Source organism: Bufo bufo, chromosome 1 (genome assembly GCF_905171765.1).
Source record: "Bufo bufo chromosome 1, aBufBuf1.1, whole genome shotgun sequence".
NCBI classification, from domain to species: domain Eukaryota; kingdom Metazoa; phylum Chordata; class Amphibia; order Anura; family Bufonidae; genus Bufo; species Bufo bufo.
The window spans coordinates 720,953,603-720,980,889 of record NC_053389.1 but is presented as its reverse complement, the minus strand read 5'-3'; the positions used below and the strand labels follow the sequence as shown (position 1 = coordinate 720,980,889).

General features: G+C 46.4%; 1 protein-coding gene across 2 annotated transcripts in view; it reads right to left on the bottom strand.

Annotated features, from left to right (window-relative positions):
* Positions 1–26,184, bottom strand: part of GLCE (glucuronic acid epimerase) — a 73,250-nt gene extending 47,066 nt beyond the window's left edge. For both annotated transcript variants that reach the window (XM_040414333.1, XM_040414334.1), the window contains exon 1: positions 26,104–26,184. The gene's annotated coding sequence lies outside the window, so the exon portion shown is untranslated. The remainder of the gene's footprint in view (positions 1–26,103) is intronic.
* Between the last annotated feature and the right edge of the window lie 1,103 nt (positions 26,185–27,287).

Below are 27,287 nucleotides of genomic sequence, written 5' to 3'. Positions count from 1 at the left end.
GCTCAGGAGGCAGTCGAAGGAAGAAACTGAGCATGTGCGGCCAGCTCAGTGAGCAGGTCAAAGAAATAAGGAAAACACACACACACACACACACACACACACACACTAAATTTTTAATTACATGCAATTACAAAAGTATTCAGATCCAGGTGCTGGTTTGAAAACTGTAGAATATTTTTCATGGGACAATCCCTTCAACTCTAAATTTGATACACACAGCACAATGTTCTCTCTTCAGGGCTTTATTTTATATTCGTGCAGAATACAAGGAATTGAGGCTCAGTTTACCAGAGACTGTACGCTCTAGGTGTCCTATACGGTGACGAGAAAAGGACAGCTAAAATGGCCTATTCTTCTTGCTCACTGAAGGGGATAAGCATTGCATTTACAGGAAAGTCTCTTGAATCACAAAAAGCTGCACGATACGCATTAGACTAGGTTCACGTATTAGACTAGGTTCACATTTACAGAGAAACTGTTTCTGCGGTTCAGTATAAGAAAAGAAAGACGCTAATTGTAGAATCCGGCGTATGTTGTACACCAATGACGCCTGATAGATACTGCGCCAGAGTCTGTAATTCTGCCCCCATATGAGCCAGTAGTAACAGACACCCCTCATAAGCCAATCTCTGGTTACTCCTGAAAGCAGACTTCCTGCATCTTTGGGGTTATTTGTCCTCAATGTTTTCCTGCATGGGGGGAAAAAAAAGAAAAATGAATGACTTGTGACCATTTCAGGTCTTCTGGACATGTTGGAATTCTTGATTTTGAGTGGCCTTTTCCATTGTAGTGAATTATGGATTTTGTGGTTGCGGCATCCCATGTTTTTCTGCATCAGAAGTCACCTAGACTTAGTGAAGTGACTGGACAAACAAGGCTGCTTCGTGGCTACCTACTTTGTAGACTTGGGAAAATACACATGGACAAATGAATGCTAGATCTTCAACTGACCTTCCAGTTCACCTGATTAAAGATTTTCTTTTGTTGATCTGAGGCCCCGTTCCCAAGTTATGATACTTTTTCCCCAATAGGTAAATTACCCCTTTGGTGCAATGAGGACAGAACCATTGCTTTTGCTGCACCCAAGCATGACTCCTTTCTGTGGCCAGCCCCTCCCTGGTTGCTTTGATTGACAGGGCCAGGCAGTGGCAAAGTAGCAAAAGGAGGGGCTGGCAGCAGAAAGAAGCAGATTATAGGTGCAACAAGGGCAATGGTAACACCCTCATTGCACATTAAGAAAAAGTATCGTAACTTGGGAACTGAGCCTCGGATCAACTAAACAAAAACAGCGTTTTAGTTAGGGAGGTCGCTGGTGACAGATTGCCTTTAAATCCTGTAAGGTCATCTACACATGTTCTGGATCAATAAGTACTACAGAAATTGAAGACTGACACGGCGGGTTGCTGCTGCGTCACAGGTCCGCATGAGGATTAGCCCATCTATCCATGGGGGATATTTTTGAAATCTACAACATCTACTCAAACACAGAGAATTCTCAGCCTGAAGCAGAAAAATAAAATAAAAATAAATACAGAAAAAAAATTGAGCAATTATTCCCGCTCACTACAACATTTGGTACAACTAATCTGCACGGCCGATCAGTCCATCCGTCCTCCCAAACATCTAGATCAGGGATGCCCAACCTGCGGCCCTCCAGCTGTTGCAAAACTACAGCTCCCAGAATGCCCTAGTTGCTCCCAGGCATGCTGGGAGTTGTAGTTTTGCAACAGATGGAGGGCCACAAGTTCAGCATCCCTGATCCAGATCAATACCCGTTCAGTATTAAAAGTGGAAAGTAGAGCGGCTGCCCACAGTGACCAATCAGATCACGTCTCTCCTTGTATACCTTGCAGGACAATATGAAAGCTGAAATCTGATGGGTTGCTACGGGCAACTGCTGCATTTTCATTTCTAATAGTTTTCTAAGCCTCTCTTTTGTGTCTATGAAAAAACAAACAAACACACACACACACACACGTCAGGGACATGTGCCCCTAGGCCGCCTCTGTCAACAGGTGATAAGCGTCTGTACAGCTGGATAGATGGGCTACATCCGCCCGCTGCCAATGACTTCTGGTGAAGTATTACCCGGCCTTCACAGAATATTAGTCTTCTCACAGCACGAGAAGCGGCGGCTGCAGGCTGTGCACATCTGTCGCTCTCTGCAAGGTGCCACGTATGTTGCCTCGAAAAAAGGCCTGGCAGAGGAGGAGGGGGGTGGCGGGCTGGATTCCTCGCCTGGATCTGGAATTAGAACTTTCTTTTCCATACGGAGAGAATTTGTGAAGGCTCCAGCATCAGACCGGATACTTTGAAGTCTCACCTATCTCCAGCATTTACTGGAATGTAAGTGGCTTGGGCAGATTATAGCATCTGAGGCACATCTGTTATGCAGCCACGTCTGTTAGCCGTCTGAAAATCTTTTATTTTTCTCTTCTTTTGGGCAGGGGATCAGAATTATATATATATATATATACACACACACACACATATACATACACACACACACATATACACACATTTGCTCAACATTTCAGAAGCACCCTGCGCAGCCACATTGTAGAGAGTTCACCGCAAGCCACAAGACGGATGGAGGCGAGGATGAATTCTTACATTATGCCGTTTGAAGTTCATTGGAGCCGTCTATCGTTTGCAACAAGAAAAGCCGCAGATTTCACATGCTCCGTCCAAAACTGTATCCTCCCATCCCCCTCTCCTTAGATGGTGGCGAAGACACTAACTGTGCAAATTTACAGATTACTGAAGCTTGGCTCAAAATATCCCATTTATCCCTGCACGATGCATAGACAAATCTCTAAATTATACAGACCTGGAGGAGAGAAAAAAAAACAAAAAAAAAAAATACAGACTTCCGCCCAAGACAAGATTAGGTCAGTGGGATGATGAGCCGCATCTCCGGAGCATCTTACATTTAGACCGCCATTACTGCCACAGGGGTTAGAAAAATCCACTCTGATCTCCAAATATTTAGACAGCTTTCAGGATTGCAGCGCGCCTGTCAAGTAAACAAGTGGCTCTCAGACTCTGGAGAATCGACCCCATTATGTAACCGAAACACAAAATAAGGGCACAAACACCCCGTCTGCCAGGCGGCTCTGGAACATTAAATATTTAAGGATTAAAACTAAGTCTCTAGACGCCCTGCTCCAAGAGGTTTAAATATTAAAGCTATTTTTCACGCTTCCATTAGTAATATATTCCGCTTTTCTCCATTTAGCTCCTTCACAGCGAAGGGTTTGGTTAGGGGTGGAGTTGGACCGATGTACATTTTCTGGGATAAACCGTGTGTAGAATATCCAGTCGTCCTCCAGGGAGGCTGGTCACAGCCGACAACCCATTTACTGTGCTAGTTACCGAGTGCTGCACATATGAATGGGGGGGCGCCGTCAGACGCAGAAAAATACCAAAATCTTACGCACTGGTCACTAATCGCTGAACTATAGCTCCTGATCATGTGTGGCGATTACTCAACACTGCTATCAAGTCAAAATCAAAGTCACAATCGTCATCAGGCGAAAAGTCAGAAAACACCTTTACTTGCAAGACCAGAGTTTTTTTTAAATATACAACAATTTTCTGATCTTATGGACGAAATTTCAGTTATGAAGATTGTGACTATCTCAAGTAGAGTCTGCGATTCATAATCGCCCCCCTGCCCGTGGGGAGAGGGGAATAAGCAGATGCCAGACACATCTGGAGGAGGCTTATCACCCATGAGAACAAACAAGATGCAACATGTCGGATTCACCTTTCCCCTCCCCAACAGCTTCCATCAGGGAGAGCCACATTAGATGGTCGACCGCTCTTGACAAAAACGGTGGTCCTCTAATGTGCATGGCCACTTTTATATGGTGTCCAAATCAACAGGCAGACCAGAATCAGTGTTCAGACATGGTGGATACTTTGCAGAATTTCTGCTGAATTAAGGCTTGGAAATCAGCAGCACACTACAACTACCAGCATATGGAAACGAACGTTCATTCCCAATTATTCTCCTGTGTGAATATCCTGCCGATCAATGAGCAAACGCTTGTTCAGCGGGTGAAAGCATTGATGATTTGTATACCAAAAATCATCGTTTCTGGTCAGCAGGGATCTGCTGCCTCAAAACAATGATTCTTTATGTGCATGAGAGAGACTGCAGTAGGGATCACTCATCCCCATACAGAGGAGAATATCACTACATATGAAGGCAGCTTTCACCTCCTCTGACGAGAAGGCCTGTGTACAGGGACCTTTAGTTAAACGGAGCCTGTCACCTCTACTCACTGCAGGCACCATAGTGTAGTGACAGACCTGCTGATTTCAGTGAGCTGGCAGTCAGTCATTTTATAAATACTGACACACTGAACACGGCAACGTGCAGCAGCACTGAGGGAGAGGAGTCAGATGAGTCTCCCTGTCCCCGTCCCTGAACAATAATGAGTGACAGTTTTTTCTGTTGTGCATAGAAAGAAAACCTGTCAATGATCAGCTGGAGGCGGGCAGGACAGAGAGCCTCATCTGACTCCTCTCCCTCAGTGCCGACACGCACTGCAGGGTTCTGCTTGTCAGCATTATAAAAGTAGTGACAGACCGCTGAAATCAGGGGGTCTGTCACTACACTATGCTACCCCCGGTAAGGGGAGCATAGTGCAGGTGACCGGTTCCCTTTAAACTGGATCTATCAGCAGTCCCGATTTGTCTATTTTAGTAAATTCTTTCAACCAAATAATTCTAGAGCCTGTAGAATTCCTAGAACTTGGCATTCTGCTGTCACTCTGTTATACCTCTGGGAAATGTAGGAACGAACACCAACGATTGAGTAATACCATGCTCTTTGTGTATGGCGACATACCCTATCCAAACTCTACTCATATCTACTCTAATGACAAGGGGACCGGTAGATCCAAATTTTCAGTGACAGGTTCTTTTGAACATCTCATCTAGGATGCTAGAACGGCATTTTGGATTTGTGCAGTTATCATATAGGGACACTTTATCCACAGGTTATATCATAACTGTCTGATAGGTGCAGGTCTAATCTCAGGGACCCGCACCCATCTCAACATCTAGTAAGCGCGCTTGTCCATTTTCTGAACTCCCACAGAAACTAAAAAGATCTGCGCATATGCGGTGCAAGAGGGTGCCTCGTCCTAGAGATAGGTGCAGGTCCCAGAGTTGTGGCTTTTCCTGAGGATATGCCAGAAGTCTCCTTATGGGAATACCCCTTGAAGGGTACCAGTAAGGCCTCATGCACACGACCGTATTTTTTCACGGTCCGCAAAACGGGGTTCCGTTGGTCCGTGACCATTTTATCGTCCGTGGGTCTTCCTCCGTCGGCCCCCCCTCCCTCCCTTTATTGTAATATCATTGGTGGCCAGTGTGCGCCCCCCCCCCTCCCTCCCTCTATTGTAATATCATTGGTGGCCAGTGTGCGGCCTCCCCTCTCCCTTCCCCCCCTCCCCCCATCATTGGTGGCAGCGGAGATTCTGATCGGAGTCCCAGTTTAATCGCTCTGGGGCTCCGATCGGTAACCATGGCAACCAGGACGCTACTGCAGGCCTGGTTCCCATGGCTACTTAGCAATATTACAATATTGGAAGCATCATACTTACCTGCTGCGCTGTCTGTGTCCGGCCGGGAGCTCCTCCTACTGGTAAGTGACAGGTCTGTGCGGCGTATTGCTTAATGATCTGTCACTTACCAGTAGGAGGAGCTCCCGGCCGGACACAGACAGCGCAGCAGGCAAGTATGATGCTTCCAATATTGTAATATTGCTAAGTAACCATGGCAACCAGGCCTGCAGTAGCGTCCTGGTTGCCATGGTTACCGATCGGAGCCCCAGAGCGATTAAACTGGGACTCCGATCGGAATCTCCGCTGCAACCAATGATCGGGGAAGGGGAGGGGGGGGCCCGACAGAGGCCGCACACTGGCCACCAATGATATTCAAACTGGGAAGGGAGGGGGGTCTGCCCCCTGCTGCCTGGCAGCCCCTGATCTCTTATAGGGGGCTATGATATGCACAATTAACCCCTCAGGTGCAGCACCTGAGGGGTTAATTGTGCGGATCACAGCCCCCTGTAAGAGATCGGGTGCTGCCAGGCAGCAGTCATGTACACAGTTCGTAGTATATTCTAACTAGAAGCGTCCCCATCACTATGGGAACGCCTCTGTGTTAGAATATACTGTCGGATATGAGTTTTCATGAAGTGAAAACTCATCTCTGAAAAAGCTTTTATGCAGACGGATCTTCGGATCCCTCTGTATGAAAGTAACCTACGGCCACGGATCATGGACGCGGATGCCAATCTTGTGTGCATCCGTGTTCTTTCACGGACCCATTGACTTGAATGGGTCCGTGAACCGTTGTCCGTCAAAAAAATAGGACAGGTCATATTTTTTTGACGCACAGGAAACACGGATCACGGATGCGGCTGAAAAACGGTGCATTTTCCGATTTTTCCACAGACCCATTGAAAGTCAATGGGTCCGCGAAAAAAAGAATGGAAAACGGCACAACAGCCACAGATGCACACAACGGTCGTGTGCATGAGGCCTAAGTCAGCATACGGAGCTCTTTTTTATTGAACCGTGACTACTTCTTCCATTATCTTCTGAATCGTTTCACAACAAATAGCTTTGCAGGTAAATGTGAGGGCTTAAGTGCAGCAGTTACAGATCCAACCCCCAGTCATTAGATGCCAGAACAAGGGAGGGGTAAGAAGCCACATGCATAAATTGACTGAACACATTAGCATTCGAGCAAAAAGCATAAAATATCACTTGGAATCAACATGTCCCAGAATGTGCCATCAATCAGGAGAAATCAATATGAATTACAGGCCCCTACGCTCTGCCAAAGAACACGCCGGGAGGAGGCTCGTCTGAAATCAGCAATTAGTAGTAACATATCATTCAGGACAAGCAGCCATGTCTGAGGACTGCGATTACTTTCCATTAGTCCTCAATATTTTTCCTCCCTACAGCTCTGACATTTCTGATGTAGTTGGGGGATTATTTCTTCACTTCAGGAAACTTCGACCCAAGTTTTACTTAAGCAGAGTCTGGACAAATCCAATATTTTCCACCTGACTACTAGGACCGGTCACATGGAAAACACAGTCAGGTTTATAGAGCAGAAGGAGCAGAGCAGAATGATATATAGTTTTATGAGAGAAGACTTCTTCCGGGTTAAGGAGTCCAGTGGGTGGTCCTATCAGTGATTGACAGCCTTCTCTCTGAGTTTATATCTAAAAAAAAAAAAAAAGAGGCAGCACTGGGACATCAGGTGAAAAGGTGATGACCCAATTTATTCCAAGGCAGCGTTTCAGCCCACTCAATGAGGCCTTTGTCAAGCTTGACAAAGGCCTCATTGAGTGGGCTCAAACGTTGCCTGGGAATAAATTGGGTCATCACCTTTTCACATGATGTCGAAGTGCTGACTTGTTTTTTGGAATTATTAAGCATTGGAAGATTCGCCTACCTTCCCTGAGGTATTGCACCCCTTTTTACGTTGGTCTAACAGTGCTGCGGCTCTGTTTTTCGAGTTTATATCTAGGGATGAACGAATCGACTTCGGATGTTTAATCCTAAGTCGATTCCCATAAAAGTTTGTTTCAATACTGTACGGAGCGAGCGCTCCGTACAGTATTAGAATGTATAATAACTTCGCATAATAACTTCAGAAATTAATTTAAATGTAAAAAATAAAAACATTTCCCGAACTCTAGTTCGGTTCAAATTGGTACCTTGGAAGCGATTCGCTCATCCCTATTTATATACAGATCAGTGGGGGTGCCTGGTGTCGGAGCCCCACCGATCTGATATTGATGGCCTATCTTGAGGATAGGTCATCAATATTAAAAGCCTCGAGAACCCCCTTTAAATGGAGCTGAACTGCAGTACCAGACACAACCCAAGGAGAGGTGTGGCGCTGTTCCTGAAAGAAAGCAGCCACGTGTTTGTAATACCGTACAACCCGTTTAGTATCTCTATCTGGCATTTTACTACACTTTTTGTCAGAATGAGTCTGTCCTGCAGTTCTCTCCGCTTTTCCGAGGCCGAGTGATGACATGATGTGTCATGCGGCCTAGGCACATCTCAGCCTCATTGAAGTGAATGGGGCCCGAGTTGCGAAATCAAGCCCAGCTGCTATACAATGTACGGCATTGTGCTCGGTGAGGAGGGAGAAGACCGCAGAGCCCAAGGGAGCACCACTACCTTCTCAAACAGCTGATGAGCAGGGTTTCTGGGTGTCAGACTCCCACCAATCAGGTACTGATGACCTATCCAAAGAATAGGTCATCAGTAAGAAAATCCCGGAAAACCCTTTTAAGCTTGAGATCAACTCGGGTCTTCAGCCAGAATGTGAATTTATGGTCAACCTCTATGGGTGAGGACAGGTATAGCCTTCACCCTCAAGGGCGGTCTGGTATTCCACATGTGAAACCTACGCCACACACAAATCTGAACTATAAAATTGACGCAAGTGATCTGCCAGGGTGCGGCCATACTTGCTCTAATTAAAAAAATAAAAAAAAAGTGGATGGAAGTATCATTCAAGTTTTCTACACTTTAAGGCCCCTTTCACACGGGCGAGTATTCCGCGTGGATGCGATGCGGGAGGTGAACGCATTGCACCCGCACTGAATACCGACCCATTCATTTCTATGGGGCTGTTCACATGAGCGCTGATTTTCACGCATCACTTGTGCGTTGCGTGAAAATCGCAGCATGCTCCTCTTTGTGCGTTTTTCACGTAACGCAGGCCCCATAGAAATGAATGGGGTTGCGTGAAAATCGCAAGCATGTGCGGATGCAGTGCGATTTTCACGCACGGTTGCTAGGAGACGATCGGGATGGAGACCCGATCATTATTATTTTCCCTTATAACATGGTTAGAAGGGAAAATAATAGCATTCTGAATACAGAATGCATAGTAAAATACCGCTGGAGGGGTTAAAATAAATAAATAAATATATAATAATAATAATTTAACTCACCTTAGTCCACTTGATCGCGTAGCCGGCATCTCTTCTGTCTTCATCTGATCTCTGTGCAGCAACAGGACCTTTGGTGACGTCATTCCGGTCATCACATGATCTTTTACCATGTGATGACCGGAATGACGTCACCAAAGGTCCTGTTGCTGCACAGAGATCAGATGAAGACAGAAGGAGATGCCGGGCCGCGAACAAGTGGACTAAGGTGAGTTAAGTTTTCATTTATTTATTTTTTTTTAACCCCTCCAGCGCTGTTTTACTATGCACTCTGTATTCAGAATGCTATTATTTTCCCTTATAACCATGTTATAAGGGGAAATAATACAATCTACAGAACACCGATCCAAAGCCCGAACTTCTGTGAAGAAGTTCGGGTCTGGGTACCAAACGCGCGATTTTTCTCACGCGAGTGCAAAACGCATTACAATGTTTTGCACTGGAGCAGAAAAATCGCGGGTGTTCCCGCAACGCACCCGCACTTTTTCCCGCAACGCCCGTGTGAAAGGGGCCTAAAAGTAGTACAAAGCCATTAATAACACCCTCCCCCTCTGAACCATGAATGCCAGGCTACAATCAAACCCCTGTAATATAGCTCTGTATGCAAACTGTACGTCTAACTCCAAGAATGGAGAAGATTTTTTATTTATTTTTTTACCCTTTAAGCCCATAGGTTTGTCTACAAAGCTCTGAACACCTATTAAAAAAAAATAATAATCTCCACTTCTACCTTGGGAAACAAGCCCCTACGTATGAGCCCTCTCAGAAAACGTGTGCCTGTATATCATCTTCTATATGTCCTACCTTAGGCTCCATTCACATTTCTGTTATATACGCAAACCACAATGCAGTGCTGGACGTAACGGACATCGGCGGAGACTGATGGACCACACCGATTTATGACGGGTTCAATGGGCTCCGCTACAGCGTCTTTTTTGATGGGAAGAACATATGCAGCGTTATTCTTCCCATCAAACATGACCCAATCTGTAATGGAGCCTCTGGCGTGGATGTGAACATAGTAACCTTATAACGGGAGAGCTGTATACATGCTCACCTCTATGCCCCCACATTGGGGTTTCTGATCCACAGTGGAAGGGATGGCATATTATGACTGGCATATCCATAAATAGGGGTTCACGGAATGAACTACGTGCCACGTGAATGTCACCGGTTCAACCCTCCTCCCCTGCACATGACTGGGCCTGAAAAGACAGCTATATCTGAAATTAGCAGCGTCTTCTGCTCCACGCAAATAGAGAATTTATAGGGATATTAATTGAACTGGCAGCACTGCTAATAGAAAGGAGCCATAGAGAACTACAGGACAGATTAGGTCAGACTAGAAATGTAGTAAAATGCCATATAGAGATACTAAACGGGTTGTACAGAATTACAAACACATGGCTGTCTTCATTCAGGAACAGCGCCACACCTCTCTATGGGCTGTGTCTGATACTGCAGCTCAGCACCATTTAAAAGGGGTCCTCCGGGCTTTGAATATTGATGACCTTTCCTCAAAATAGATTACTATCAGATCGGTGGGGCTCCGACACCCCTGTACGAAGAGATGGCGTGCGCACTGTGCACGCGTCTCCTCCCTTCTTACTGCTAGGTCTATGCCAAAGCAACAGCGATCAGGAAGACAGACGGGACGTACCCACTGCGAGCGCCTTCCCTTCATACAGTTGATCGGCGGAGATGCTGGGTGTCGGACCCCCACGATCTGATACTGATGATCTATCATGAGGAAAAGGTCATTAATATTAAAAGACCAGAGAATCCCTTTAAGTGAATGAGGCTGAACAAAAATACCACACAGCCTGTGGAACGGCGTGGTCCTGTTCTTTTTTAAATTCTTTATATTTTTATTTTGAAAAGACATAAAATTAGTACATAGACCAATTTAGAACAGATCAGTGTATATAGTATAACAGTCATAAATATCCTTATAGCCCCCCCCCCCCCCCCCCCCCTACTCTCCGCTTCCTTTTAATATCCTCATAAATTTTAATTTGTTGAAGGTATAGATCCCACTCCCTTGAAGAGGGCTGGGAGACAGAGCCCCAGTACTTCACCAATATAGCCTTCGCTACCATCAAACCTCTCATCCAAATAAGTCTAATCTGGGGGGGGGGGGACTTCCGTTTCTGAACCATAGTCTCCAAAGATCACTATCAAGATCCCCGGGTTATAGTTCATTGAGGATTCCTTTTGTAGAGCAGAGAAAACCTCATCCCAATATTTTCTTATTTTATTGCAACTCCAAAGCAAATGGACACAGTTCGCATTAACATATACACATTTAGGGCAGCAACAGTCCCGGCCCCTATTTTGGGGAAATTTTCCTTGGGTTTTGGGCGTGTGGTACAACCTATGGAGGATCTTAAATTGAATTAGTCTATGTGCACTGGAAACTGTCGCCCTTCTCACGTTCCTATAAGTAGTAGGCCACTGTAAAGGAGGGCAATTCAACTCTTGCTCCCATTTACTTGGGCTTTTAAAAGGCGTTACAGTTGCCAGTGCCATTCGGAGTTTAGTATATAATCTAGATATTTTCACCTTCTCGTCCTTCTGGGCGTCACAGTAATTGAAAAATATATTCTCTCGTGGAAAAATACGACCCCTATTCCTAGAGGCTTCAAATAAATGTTTCAAACGTGCATACATAAATACCTCTAATGGTGAACAATGATTAAATCCGAGTTCCAAAAGTGATTTAAAGCGACCTAAATAAAAAACAAAGCATCCATGTTTGTCTAATTCTTCTTCTTTTTTTTTCCTCAAAGTAATATTTATTAGATTTTGTTGGTATATCAACTATGTTTTTCTAGTTCTATACAATCCCTTTCAGGCTGTCATCTCCCATTAAGGCTAGTTTCACATCTCTGGCAGCAAGAGAACAGCCTCCCTGGATTCGGCACAATCGGATGCAACCGGAATGTCCGCTGGCCCCATTATCTATAATCCGACCACTATCCGTGTAAAATGCAGAGAATCAGCCGGACAGAAACCACTGCACACTGCGGTTTGTGTCCGGCCGATTCCTGGCATTCTCTGCCAGAACTGGGTGCCGGGTCACAATGCTGGAGATGTGAAACAAGAGGAGGTCACAGACATTATAGAGTGGAGCTTAGATCAGCTGATCGTCAGTGGTTTTTAAATCCCAAAAGGGGGGGGGGTGGTGGGAGGCCTTCTTAAAGGGACTCTGTCACCACTTTCTAACCCCCCCTTTTAAAAGTATTGTTATCTCCATGGCGCCCCTGTGATTACAAAGGTGTTGTTAGAAGATAAATTCGCCGTCTCCTTTTGATAAAAAGAGCTTTTATCTAACCTGTCAATCTTCTTGATAAGGTGCCCAGGGAGTTTCTGTTGGTCTCAAGCTGCCGCCCGCCGCTGATGGTGCCCAGCTCCTCCCCTGATGCTTTCAGCGCCGCCTGAATGTAATGAAATACGCCTCCGGCTCTCGCTCAGTGCCCCCTCCTCAGAGCACTTCGCTCAATGAGGCTGATTGTAAATGTCCGCACGGGCGCATCAGGCACAGGCCTGTGCGCACGCGCGGGATCTTTGAAAAGGAGGGGGCACTGAGCGAGAGCCGGAGGCGTATTTCATTACATTCAGGCGGCGCTGAAAGCATCAGGGGAGGAGCTGGGCACCAACAGCGGCGGCGGCGGGCGGCAGCTTGAGACCAACAGAAACGCCCTGGGCACCTTATCAAGAAGATTGACAGGTTAGATAAAAGCTCTTTTTATCAAAAGGAGACGGCGAATTTATCTTCTAACAACACCTTTGTAATCACAGGGGCGCCATGGAGATAACAATACTTTTAAAAGGGGGGGTTAGAAAGTGGTGACAGAGTCCCTTTAAGACAACCCATTTGAAACTATAGACATTTTTTATCATTGCATTTAAGTTTTCAATTGTTTTTTTTATGAAAAGATTTCAACAGTTTCAGTACATCTGCAGATCGTTTTTTCTTCCTCTTAGGCTCCATTCACACATCCGCTCCGCATTTTGCAGAACGGAATTGTGGACCCATTCATTTGCGGACCCGCACTTCCGGGTCCGCAATTCCGATCCTGAAAAAATAAAAATAAAAAAAATAGAACATGTCCTATTCTTGTCCGCAATAGCGGACAAGAATAGGCATATTCTATTAGTGCCAGCAATGTGTGGTCCGCAAAATTTGGAACGCACATTGGCGCTGTCTGTGTTTTGCGGATCCACAAAACACACGGATGTGTGAATGGACCCTTAGGGCTCATGCACATGAACAAATTTTCTTTGTGTCCATTCCGTTTTTTTGCAGACTGTAAACGGAACCATTCATTTCAATGGGTCCGCAAAAAAAAAACAAAAAAACACAGAAGGTATTCCGTTTACATATGTCCGTATTTCTGTTCCGCAAAATACAGAATGCACACAGATGTAATCCGTATTTTTTGCAGACCGCAAAATACATACGGTCGTGTGAACAAGCCCTTAGTGATATCCAGCGAACAGCTGTCCTCACAGCTCGAACTGTAGACCAAAATCTGCCTCCAAAAGGGAACACATTAGTAGAATAGGCTACCTTTAGATCAGGGCAGTCAAGCTGAACTACAGGGAACGCTTGCTCAGTGTAAGGCCTCATGTACACAACCATGGATCTGCAAAATATGGACTCCTTCCATGTGCCATACGCATTTTCCTCACTTCCATTACTAGAAATAACTATTCTTGTCTATAATATGGACAAGAATAAGACAGATTTGATAATTTCTCGGATTAGACATACAGATGCGGACAGCACACGGGTGACATCCCTGTGCGGTCATTTTTTTTTTTTGATAGACCCATAGAAATGAATGGGTCCATGTGTAAGGCACAAAAAAGCGAATCAGACATGGATACAAAATATGGTTACGTGCATGAGGCCTAAAGCCTCATGTACCCGACCATATCCGTTTTGCGGTCAGCAAAACGCAGATAACATCCATGTGACGTCCCTGTTTTGCCAATCCACTGACTTCAATGGGTCTGTGGTCCACATTTTTTACATGTTTGGTCATTCATTTCAATGGGGCCACAAAAGATGCTGTCCGCACCCACAAGTGGGTTCCATGGGCTCACAAAAAAAGCTAGAACATGTCAGTTTTGTGAACAATGAGAGGACATTTCTGTTGAAGTGAGAAAGAAAATGGCAGCATGCAGATGGCAAAGAGTCTGCTGAGCTCCCACAACTTGGAAAAATAGAGTCATTAAGTGTAAATTAAAGGGGTATTCCAGTTGATAGAGGATAACCATTAGATCTGAGGGGATCCTACCGCTGGGACCGCCACCGATCACAAGATCAGGGTCCCCATACCACTTTCAGCGCCCTTTGAAAAGAACGGAGCAGCCGGTTGCGCATGCACAGGAGAGTTGTCAGGCGAATGATTGCTCGGCCATCTCTCCAAATCCTGCCACACATATGATAGCTTGAGCATCCCATATGTAATGAATGGGGAGTGGATGGAAAACTGCTGCCAGACACCTCCATCACCTAAGAGCAGTTAAAATCCAACATGGCGATCCTCATCTCCACCAACCATCAGGGTAAAGTCTGGAGGCCCCATACACATTAGATGGTTGGCCAAACTTGACGAAATCCATGCGTTTGGCCAATAAATCTAGGGCATCATGGCCATAGAAACACCTGAGAACATGCTGTAGGTTGCTCACTGGAAGGGTCATGGAAGCCTGGCGCATGTGCACAGCTAGCGCCATCATGCGAAAATTGTTTTATTAATCCCATTTTATATGGCCCTGGAAGCCGGTTGTCACAACGAAGGCAAAAGTGGCCAAGATCAAATATTCCTGTCCATCTATGCTGCTTCTCCGCAGTGTAATATCCAGCACCTTTCACAACTCAGGACCTTTATAAAGCAGCGAAAATTCCTCCTGCCGGTCGTCAAACATTGTCTAGATGGTAATGATATCTAAAATAAACACGTTTAATATTCCTTATTAGATGTGAGCGATCGGGAGATTACAGAGACAAGGTCACATTTCCTATTATTTGTAGAACTGAGGCGCTGTCAATCACGCCATTCGAGCAGTCAGGGTACAGACCTCCATCAATTACCCCGACCAGCGATTTACATAATAGATGGCTCTCCAGCATGCTGATCAATTCTCTGTAAATAGAACAAAGTCCTATTATGCCACGCATGCCAAGTTAATATTTTACTCCATTTTAATATATTAACATTAAAAAAAAATGTTTTTTTAAAAAACACACAACACACACGAGAACAAAATTTGGCCCATGTTGAAGGTGAGTCCAAATTGACAGAAGGCAGGGCAACACAAGTAGATGGTGCCAGCAGAAGCCACAGGTAGGGGACCATACCACATATAAGGCCTCATGCACACGGCAGTGTTCCGTGGTAACCCGGCCGGGATTCCTTCTGACAGCAGGAGCGCACGGCGTCATTGGTTGCTATGACGCCGTGCACTTCATGCCGCCGCTGCTGTACAGCGATACACTCGTATACATGAAGTGATACACTCGGCGGCATGAAGTGCACAGCGTCATAGCAACCAATGACGCCGTGTGCTCCTGCTGTCAGAAGGAATCCCGGCCGGGTTACCACGGACCGCTCTCGGCCGCGGAACACAGCCGTGTGCATGAGGCCTAAGAACGAGAACAAAGAGATTGCTCTGTTGAACCACCATGGAACCTCATCTTAAAGCTAACTTGTCACCACAAGACGCAGTGCAGACAGCGTTACAGAGCAGGAGGAGCTGAGCAGATTGATATATGGTTTTATGGGGAAAAAAAATAAAATCTGAAAACTTAAATTTATTCATTAAAATCTTTTTCTGACTTCAGTTGAACATGGGGAGGTGTTATCTCTGTGTAAGGGCTCATTCACACGGCCGTGTACTGGCCGGGGCAGTGCTGTGGACCGCAAATTGCTTGAATGGGGTCCGCGATCCGTCCATTCCGCAAAAAGAACAAGGTCTATATTTTTGCGGAACGGAAGCACGGAACGTACCACAGAAGCACTCTGTGGTGTTTCCGTTTCGCAACGTATCTCTGGATTTGCGGACCCATTCAAGTGAATGGGTCCGCATCCGTGATGCAGAATGCACACAGCCGGTGACCAGTGTATTGTGGAACCACCGTATGCGGCCCGCAATACGGCCACGGTAGCACTACGGCCATGTGAACAAGCCCTAAGTGTGTATATATAGATAGCGGTCAGTCACTGAAAGTTGTACACAGGGATGTGTTATCAGTGATAGTATTCCCTGTGCAAGTGTGTATACAGAGATAGCCGTCAGTCACTTCTATGGGGCTAAGCAGCGCCATGGCCATGTGACCAATGAACATGACGTCACATGGCCTAGGATAAGCTGTGAGAAGGACGCAACGCTAATGCTAGCGCCAATCTCAAACAGCTGCTTGGCGGGGGTCCTGGGTATCGGACCCCCCACTAATCAGATACTGATGACCTATCCTGAGGATAGGTCAATATTTAAAGAGTCAGTATATTAAAGAATGGACCACCGCACACTGTTTTGCTCTTCCCGGTGCCAGCAGAGACCAGACGGTCATCCAACAGTAGTATAAATATGCGGCACACGGAATAGTCTTTGCAATTTGAAGGTAATTTTATATAGTGACTTTCACAATAAGAGGTTCATGATTCAGTTTATAAGAAATGAAATGCTGCGTAACCACTATCCATATACGAGCCGGACGTTTCGGTCCATAGGGACCTTCTTCAGTGGCTTGGGGTTTCTGTGGTCAGCGGTGAAGGGATATCAGGATCACCTGATATTTAAAGAGTAACTAAACCTAAAGTTTTTTGTAAAATGTCCTAAATGCCCTACTACTAATTGTTATGTACTTTATTACTGGATTCTGAATTTTTTATAGCGATATCCCCTCTAAAGAGTGCCATTCACTGTGCGCTTAAAATCCACTTTTCTGTACGTGGCTGACTTCTCAGCAGAGTACGAACTGTACACTTTATGAATGAGGCCACAGCGCATGGAGCCGATCCTGCCCGTGCCCCCCGGAGGTTTACCAAATCCTGGCATAGCACATGGGTACCCTGTAACTATGTACTGTGCCAGGATTAGCTGAGCGGAGTGGCTCCTGCCTACTCCACTAAGCTAAAAGCGGACATGCAGTTCTCTTAGCGGAGCAGGCAGAAGCAGGAGCCCGCTCAGCTAATCCTGGCATAGCCCATGGTTACAGGGTACCCATGTGCTATGCCAGCATTTAGTAAATCTCTGGGGGGGGCACGGGCAAGAGCAGCAATATGCGCTCCTGCCCATACTCAGTGTGCTGCAGCCCCATTCACAAACTATACAGCCCGTACTCCATACTAGGGCTGCAACAAGTACTCGATTAAATCGAGTAATTCGACACAATAAAAATCCTCAATGCAAATTTTTTGCATCAAGGATTAGTTTGTGTCACGTGACCATGGAGCGGGAGTGAAGTGCTTGCTATTACTCCCGCTCCGTGGTCTCCAGCTGGCCCACAATGCACTTGAAATACTCACCTTTCCAGCAGGGGGCCCTCCAGACACTCCACAGCACGTCCATGGTCGCACGCTGCACTGACCTCCTGACGTACGCACGCCGTGACCTGACACTCTGTGTGACGTCTGGCCCAGAGCAGCGCGGAACGATGGAGCGTCGTCGGCGCCCCCTGCTGGAAACGCAAGTTGGTGACACCGAGGAGGTGGGGGCGAACTAAGTCCGGACGTCCATGCACAGCGTCATAGCAACCCATGACGCTGTGCACTCTGGGTGTCAGGAGGAAGGCATGCTGGTCTTTCACGGACCGTGCGTGCGTGGTTTAACTGAAGTCGGAGCCGATGGAACAAAGCCGATGGCACTGGGGCTGATCGACACAGGGGGACTGATGAGTTTTTATTAAGGAAAACAGTCTATTTATTAGCGTACTCGATTAATCGTACAAATAAAAAAATAAAAATAAAAAAAATTGGTAGAATACTCGATTGCTAAAATAATCGGGAGCTGCCGCCCTACTCCATACACTGCTGTGAAGTCAGCGATGTGAAGAAAAGTGAATTTAAAGCACACAGGGAAAGTTGGGCTTTAGAGAGGGAAGAACTCTTAAAAATCCATTAATAAAGTATACTACAAAAAGTATTAGGGTATTTAGGACATTTTACAAAAAATTTTTATTAAGAGTTTAGTTACTCTAAGTCTCAGAAAATCCCTTTAATATACCTGGAATACCCATTTAAAAGAGGTTGTCCGGTTTCTGGAGGAGCCGTTGACAACACTTGGGATGTATAGATGATCACTTACCTAGCAGATCCTGTGACTGCTGCAGCCAATCACTAAGAAGCCAGAAAAGCTGGATGACAACCCTACACTGGAGCATGCAATGGCGGTGGAGTAAAATATTATAGGATTTTCAGCAGCTGTGCCTCTGGAGCAGGAGATTTTCTTGATTTCAGGACTGTATTTTAACGCTGGCGTTTTGCAGCTATTATTCAGTAACCCTTAAACTACTTTGCGATTTCCAATACCTCTGGCCAAAATAATACTTGACGAGTGGAGCAGTCCCAGGCAGTCGCCCTCAGCCAAACGTGTTATTTACCATGTGAGGCCATTCGCAGGATGGCGGCATGTGAAGAACACAGCGCCTCTCTGTACAGAAACGTCAGACTTTTACCTGAAATATGGTCTGAGCGCTGCCCAAATATCCGGCTGGGTTAAAAAAATTATATTTGGAGGCACAAAACCCTGAAGGAACACAACCGCTGCCTTTATTACAGGACGTTTTATCTTAGTAAAAAGAAAAAGCTGTCAAGATGTGAGCACCTTCAGCTGTTTTCTGCAGCCATTCCTGCCAGTGGTCACTCAGCTTACCTGGGGCTCCCGAGATGGCGAATCCACCAGGTTATGTAACAATACCTCCCCCCCCTTCCCCTAGGGTTGGGCGATATACCCGTATCACGATATACTGCGGTATTAAAAAAAAAACGACGATAACGCCGTTTCCTAAATACCGCGGTATATTTCGTGACGGCATCGCCTTTAAAAACTGAGTCCGCGGCTGCCCTCCCCCATCATTATCTACCAATTTCTTCCAGCAGCGGCTCCTCCGGCTTGCTCCGAATGTGCTGTCTCCGCCCACCGACTAAGGTCTAACGTCGGAACCAGGTGACGCCCCCAGGCTGAGTTGAGCAGAGTAGTACATACTACAGCAGCGAGTGGCGGGAAAGTCAGTCAGAGAAGAACTCAGAAGAACCCACACTCAGTCCGACTCCGACCGACCCCCACCCCCTGCGGAGAGAAGAGACCCTATATATCACAGCTGCCGGACAGGCGGCTATTAAAAAGGTGTAAGGTCACTGTCCACTCTGCCTATCTATCAGATTATCATTACCCCAGTTATGTCATAGCCCACTCAGTCCTTCATGCCTGCCACTAGCTGCATGCTCCGCAGTGAGCCATCATGAGTCCCTCCAGTACCTCCCCCATGACATGATGAACAAGAAGGAATTATGGTGGTGACAGGTGACAAGTCAGTGTCATACAGGTGGCCATAAAACATGGGGGGGGGGGGGGGGAGCTGCTGCTGCCCCCCGCAAGCCCCATACTGTATGTAAATGTCTCCTTTTGTGGCTGCTGCCAGCTGCCCCCAATACTGTAATGTCTCCTTGTGGCTGCTGCTCTCATCATCATGTCTCCTTGTGGCCCCCATACAGTATAATGTCTCCTTGTGTGTGTGGCCACCCATACAGTATAACGTCTCCTGCTGGCTGCTGCCCCATACAGTGTAACGTCTCGTCTCCTTGTGGCTGCCCCATACAGTGTAACGTCTTCTTGTGTTTTTTTCTTTAAAAAGGGTATTTATCGCGATATATATCGTTATCGCAATAAAAAAAAATTATATCGTTATCGTCTGAATATTTTTGATATCGTCCAACCCTACCCCCCCCCCCCCCCCATTACAATATCGCCCCGCTTCACTAAAGCTGGCCTCATTCGGACTCTGTTCAGACTTGCATTGTTTGCCTCCCTCACCCTTGACAGGAAACAAAACGATCAGGCCTGTAGGGTATGGCGGTGTAATGGTGCTGCAGGCAGCTGAACCCTTCCCACAGTGTGAACACTTCAGGTAAGCACTCGCCATTCCCTCCCTTTTAGGGCTCATGCACACGAACGTATTTTCGCTCCATATATGCGGACCGTATGCAGAACCATTCATTTCAATGGGTCTGGGGAAAAAAAATTAAAAATTCCCACCATGCTCAGGCTGCCTACAGCTAGGCATGGTGGGAATTGTAGTTTTACAACAGCTGGAGAGCCACAGGTTCGCCATCCCTGCACTAGAGTCTCTCTCACAGATTGGCAGGAGTCAAGGTGGACACCTCTCGTTCTAACACCATCCCTGAATGCAGCCCTGTGTCTCACTACCCCGGCTCTACGCGTTTGTGCTACACCCGCACTTCCTCAGGAGCAGGTAAAGAAGGTAGGTACATATAATGTAGTCAAGAGTGGCGTGCAGGATGGCAGCGTTTCGGCGCTGTGACGGCCGTACCGGCTCTAAATAGCTCTAACTCCTCCCCCAGCAGACGCGGTCCCAGAGGGTAGCCAATCGCAGCGGAGGTGTGTCACATCTCCTCCCGCTGTGCGGCACCCAATGAAGGTACAGTGTAGCGGTGCTGAGAAGTGTTGTTGTTAATAGCAACCACACAGATGGGGGAACCTATTGGCGGTTATATATTCACTGCAGAAACATTTGTTGGTACAATCCATATCAGGCTCAAATGTCAGGTAAAACATCATAGATACTTCCCATCAGGAAATTGGGAATGTTGCGCTCATAACAGGGGATTCAATGTAAATAGGCTGCAGACCTAAGGGGGCGACTGTTACAGTTCTATCCTGTTAAAATACAGTCAGATGGAAAAACATGATGCAGAAGATGCTAATTTGAAGATAAATGGGGTATGCACCGAATTATTGCTTATAAAGATTGTAAAGATCGTACGTGGGTTAGAACGAACATGTACCTACGATTTGATGTATGGTATAATCGTATATCAATTTAAGAGGAGAATAGTTCCTCACCATGACGTACACAATATATCACACTCAATATAGAATTACCCTCATATCCCCATATCCTGTATAAGGATAGACTCATCTGAAGAGACGTCATCTCAGATAAGGCTACTTTCACACTGGCGTTTTGGCTCGCACAATCGGTCCAAAACGGATCCGTTTTGCCCTAATGCATTCTGAATGGAAAAGAATCCGCTCAGAATGCATCAGTTTGCCTCCGTTCCGTCTCCATTCCGCTCTGGAGGCGGACACCAAAACGCTGCCTGCGTTTTGCTGTCCGTTTGACGAAACTGAGCCAAAACAATGTAAGTCAATGGGGACGGATCAGTTTTCATTGACAATAGAAAACGGATCCGTCCCCCATTGACTTTCAATGGTGTTAAAGATGTATCCGTTTTGGCTATGTTACAGATAAGGCCTCTTTCACACGACCTTTTTTTTTTTTCCGTTTTGCGGGCCGTTTTGGCGTTCCGTATACGGAACCATTCATTTCAATGGTTCGGCAAAAAAAAAAAACTGAATGTACTCCGTATGCATTCCGTTTCCGTATTTCCGTTGAAAGATAGAACATGTCCTATATTTGGCCGGAAATCAGGTTCCGTGGCTCCATTAAAGTCTATGGGTCTGCAAAAAAAACGGAATGCATACGGAAATGCATCCGTATGTCTTCCGTTTTTTGCGGAACCATCTATTGAAAATGTTATGCCCAGCCCAATTTTTTTCTATGAAATTACTGTATATGCCATACGGAAAAACGGAACGGAAACACAACGGATCCGTTTAAAACGGACCGCAAAACACTGAAAAAGCCATACGGTCGTGTGAAAGAGGCCTAATACAAAGGACCCGCACCAAGCGAGAGTGTGAAAGTAGCCTAAAGCACGCATAAGAAATTGCATCATTTAAACCCTGCGGTTTTACGGTTTGCATCCTAAAAATCCACCGAGCTTCTTTGCGTAGTTATAAAGTGCACCTTCCCCGACATGGCACTCGTTAACATGACGTGCAACTGGTGCTTCTGCCTCATGGCTGATGTCAGAAAGATGTTCACCAATCCTCTTTGTGAACTCACGCTTCGTTTTGCCGATATACTGTATACCGCATACACAGGTTAGAAGATAGATCACGCCTATCGTTTTGCAATTTATAAAGGATCTCCGTCCATACGTCGCCCCTGAAGTATTTGCCCATCCTGATGTACTTACAGAAGGAGCATGCTCCACTTGGGAACGCGCCTTTGGCATCCTTTGGTCCCCCCACCGATCAGCTGTTCAAGGCGGCCATTGCAGAAGCAATGTAACCAATGAACGTGAACTCACTGGCAGAGGTGCTCACAGCTGATGGGTGGGGGTGGCAGCAGTCAGACCCCCTCCGATCAGATATTGATGACCTATCTTGAGGATAGTTCATCAATAATCTCCTTCCAGGAAACCCCTTTAAATAATCTTTATGATACGCCAATTAGACAGGTCATAAGGGCATAAATGCGAGTCTGACCTCAGGGAACCCCACTGCTACTGATAGCAAAGGCGTCCAAAGTCTCCATTCGCAACCGGATATGGATGGATGGAGAGATTATATATTATACTGCCGTAGCTTCTCCTCGGATCCTGCATGTGACTACACGCCCCAGCCGTGACTCATTTCACCGATTCCCCTGCATGCACATGACCCATCTGGCGAGGTCAGCCTCTGAAATGAGAGGAGCCGCGGGCAGCAGCACAATTCCCTGATATCTGCTGAAACACATGATAAACTGATCAAAAGAGCCACTCACCCCAAAAGATACCCTATACAGCAGAAACATCTAAGGGTACTTTCACACTTACGGCAGAGGATTCCGGCAGGCAGTTCCGTCGCAATCCGGACGCAAACGGATGGCATTTGTCAGACGGATCCATCTGACAAATGCATTGAAATACCGGATCCGTCTCTCCGGTGTCATCCGGAAAAACGGATCCAGTATTAATTTTTCTCACTTTTTTTAAAGGTCTGCGCATGCACAGACCGGATCCGTTTTTCCGGAACACTTGGTACCGGATCCGGCATTAATACATTTCAATGGAAATTAATGCCGGATCTGGCATTCCGGAATTTTGGCCGGAGAAAATACTGCAGCATGCTGCGGTATTTACTCCGGCCAAATACCGTAAAAGTGACTGAACTGAAGACATCCTGAACGGAATGCATTAGGACAAAACTGAAGCGTTTTTTTACGGTATTGAGCCCCTAGTATGGAACTCAATACTGGAAAACTTTAACACTAGTGTGAAAGTAGCCTTAGGTGTATTCATGACTGATGATCTATCAGCACACATATCCATTGGTAGGGGTCCGGCCATTGCGACTCCCCTCCCCTGGTGATCAGAGAGTCTGTACCACTGTCTCCAGCTCATTATAGTCAATGGCCGACAATGGACTGCAGCCACTGTTTTAGTGATTGTCGGAGATCACAGCAGTTGGACCCCAGTAACTGAACATAGGATAGACATTAGTGGCGCCACATGAGACAACCCCTTAACCAATGGATGCAGATAAGTTAAAAGAAGGCGTCTGCTCAAGAGCTGAGGGGGCACCATAGCCAGCATCTGACTGTTGTGCTTCACAGCAAACACCTGCCAGCAGAGTCAATGATTGGAGGCAACTCCGATCACAGATACTTACCACCTCTGATGCTACGGTCAATTGAGACAACTGGATCTGAGCAGTCATTTACCAACAGCATGCTGCTCCTGATAACCAAATGGCCCACCCATGACAAGATGGAGGGAATCGTTTATTTGCTACGGCTGCCAGGAGCCTTGTGCGGCAGGGCTCAATAAGAAAGTTAACCATAGACTGCAACGGTAAACGATCGCAGTGTATAAAAGTTGTAAAAAAAAAAAAAGTTTTTCTACATATAAAAATAAAACATCCCTAGTATCGTCATATCTGAAAATGTCCAAAATATAGAAGAAGTATTTATTCTATATGATGAACGCCCGAAGGCCTCATGCACACAACCATGCCTGAAAAACCCAGGGAGCCCGGCATTGTGCATCCCGCACTTTTCTTGGCCTCCAAACAGCTGATTGGCGGAGGTGCTGGGAGTCAGACCCCCACGATCAGATAGTGATGAACCATTCTGAGGACAGGCCATCAATACCAAAAATCTCAGAAAAACCTCTTTAAATGCTCCCTTTAGAACATAGGCTACGGCCCCTTTCACACAAGTGAGTTTTCCGCGCGGGTGCAATACGTGACGAGAACGCATAGCACCCGCACTAAATCCTGACCCATTCATTTCAATGGGTCTGTGTACATGAGCATTTTTTTACACGCATCAGTTCTGCGTTGCGTGAATAATGCAGCATGTTCTATATTCTGTGTTTTTCACGCAGCCCTGGCCCCATAGAAGTGAATGGGGCTTCAGTGAAAAACACATTGCATCCGGAAGCAAGTGCGGATGCGATGTGTTTTTCACTGATGGTTGCTAAGAGATGTTGTTTGTAAACCTTCCGTTTTTTTATCATGCGAGTGAAAAACGCATCAAAACGCTTTGCACCCGTGCGGAAAAAAACTGAATGCAATCCCAGACAAAACTGACTGAACTTGCTTGCAAAATGGTGCGAATTTCACTGAACGAACCCTGAACGCATCCGGAGCCAATCCGTCACGCTCGTGTGCAAGAAGCCTATGTAAGGGTACTTTCACACTAGTGGTTTTCTTTTCCGGCACTGAGTTCCATCCTAGGGGCTCAATACCGGAAAAGAACTGATCAGTTTTATCCTAATGCATTCTGTTCACCCTGTCGGATCCGTCCTTCCGCAATGCCGCCGCTCCGTCCCCATTGACTATAATGGGGACGGGGGCGGAGCTCCGACGCAGCACGGCAGTTCGCGTTGAGAGGCCACTGGACATGCAGGACTTTTAGTCTGGCGGCCTTTCGCCATGCACTACCGTGCTGCGCCAGAGCTCCGCCCCCGTCCCCATTATAGTCAATGGGGACAGAGCGGCAGTCCGGCGAAATTGCAGAAGGACAGATCCGACAGGGTGAACAGCCTGTCGGATCCGTCCTGCCGCAAGTGTGAAAGTAGCCTAATCCGTTCAGGATGCATCAGTTCAGTCTTTTTGACTGATCAGGCAAAAGATAAAACCATAGCATGCTGCGGTTTTATCTCCAGCCCAAAAAAACTGAACATTTGCCTAAATGCCGGATCCGTCCTTCCGGTCTGCGCATGCAGAACAGAAAAAAAATAAAAATGCCGGATTAGTTTTGCCGGATGACACTGGAAAGACAGATCAGTCAGAAAAAATGCCGGATCTGTCTTACAAATGCCATCAGTTTGCATACGTTTTGCTGGATCCGGCCGGACGTTCCGGTGACGGAACTGCTTGCCGGATCGATCACTCTGCCGTAAGTGTGAAAGTAGCCTAAAGACAAAAATAAAATAGTTTATGACCGCCACAATCCTGCATTGTCACCGCCATCTACTGTACAGTTACAATCACAAATCCAACCCCTTTAAAAAATATATATATATATATATATAATTTTAATTGATTGATGGGCACATAACCTAGATATACCTACGCCAATCATGACCAATACAATCGTGAAGCTGATGCCACCATCACATCTTGTGTGGACGATCGCGGCGTCTTACCACAATTACGGATTCGCCATCAGCCCAGAGACTACCAGGAGTAAGTTAGTCATCAGAATTTTGGCTTTGATTTGACAAACCCAAACGTCACATCTGTCAGACTGCTCTGCCCCTAGTGCTGGTCACAAAGTGCACTCACTGGAGCAGAAATCTGAGGGTGCAACCGGAGATCGGTGATCGCTGGACACAGGACGACTACGATCTGCCACTCGAATGACCAGAGCTCGTCGCAGCGGCTTTCTACATAAACCACTGCAATTCAAAGCGATATCCATGCGATTTAACAGTCTATACGACCAACGATTACCAAGCAATTACTGAAAAACCGCCACACAACAGTGCACCGCGGAAATCACAAACCTCCGCTCCGGGACCGGTCAGCTCAGGACGCCGGATCCGCTTCTGTCTCCCGGGCCTCGGCTCCTGGATCCAGTCGTACAGATCTTGGAGGAAAATAAACCAATCACAGGACCACCTCCCTGCCACAGTGAGAAGCGCATCCAATTAGAGGCCGAGCCTTGCGCCGCACCCAGCCAATGAGCGAGGAGAATCGTCATTCACGTGGGTTTCTCACCTCCTTGAGCAGCAAATCAGAAGGCGATAATGACACTTTTTATTTTTTTTGGAAAGTAGACTGGAACGGAGTCCCTCCCGGTAGGTGTGATGTCACAGGAAGAGGCGTGGTCTAACGGGTAGGACTTCTGAGATGAGGGACGAAACAGCAAGAGGTCCTCCCACAGATTATGTCCCAGTAAAAAATGAGTAAATGCGACCGCCCTCACAAGGCAGAGCAGTGCAAGGTTACAGGTAGCGCATTACTTATATAGCCTTGAGCCACGTGACCATCGACGTCACACACCGCTTTACCCAATCCCTTCTAGCTTCAACCCAAACTTCAGTGCAGGTTGGTGTGGTGAGAGAGGGCTGTAAGTGGAGGGGAACGATGGCTATCCTTTTAAATGGGGCTTTTTTTTTTTTTTTAAGGTGACGGCTGTATGGTGGTCTAAAGAGAGAGGTGGTGTTATTCACATGGTACTATGTTGGAGGAGGCTGAAGGGAGAGGGGCAATGTTTACATGGGACTGTATGTTGGAGGAGGCTGAAGGCAGGAGAGTGATATTTACATGGGACTGTATGTTGGAGGAGGCAGTGGTGGTATGTAAATGGAACTGTATGTAGGAGGAGACTGAAGGCAGGAGAGTGATATTTACATGGGACTGTATGTTGGAAGGAGTTGAATGGAGTGATGTTATTTAGGTGGGAGTGTACATTGAAGGGGGCTGGAGAGAGGCGTTATAGATACATGGTACTTTATGTTGGAGGGGGTCAATGGAGGGGAGTGATGTTATTTACATGGGACTGTATGCTAAAGGGAAGCCATGGTATTTGCATAGGACTGTGTGTTGGAGGCTACATATGTTCTGCATAATGGGGGTGACCCATAAAATGGAGTTGCTTCAGATCGGTATAAACTATGTTTATAGGGTCGTTGATAATTATTTTTTTCTCCTTTTTTTCTCCTCTATTATTGGCGTCTTCTCCCCC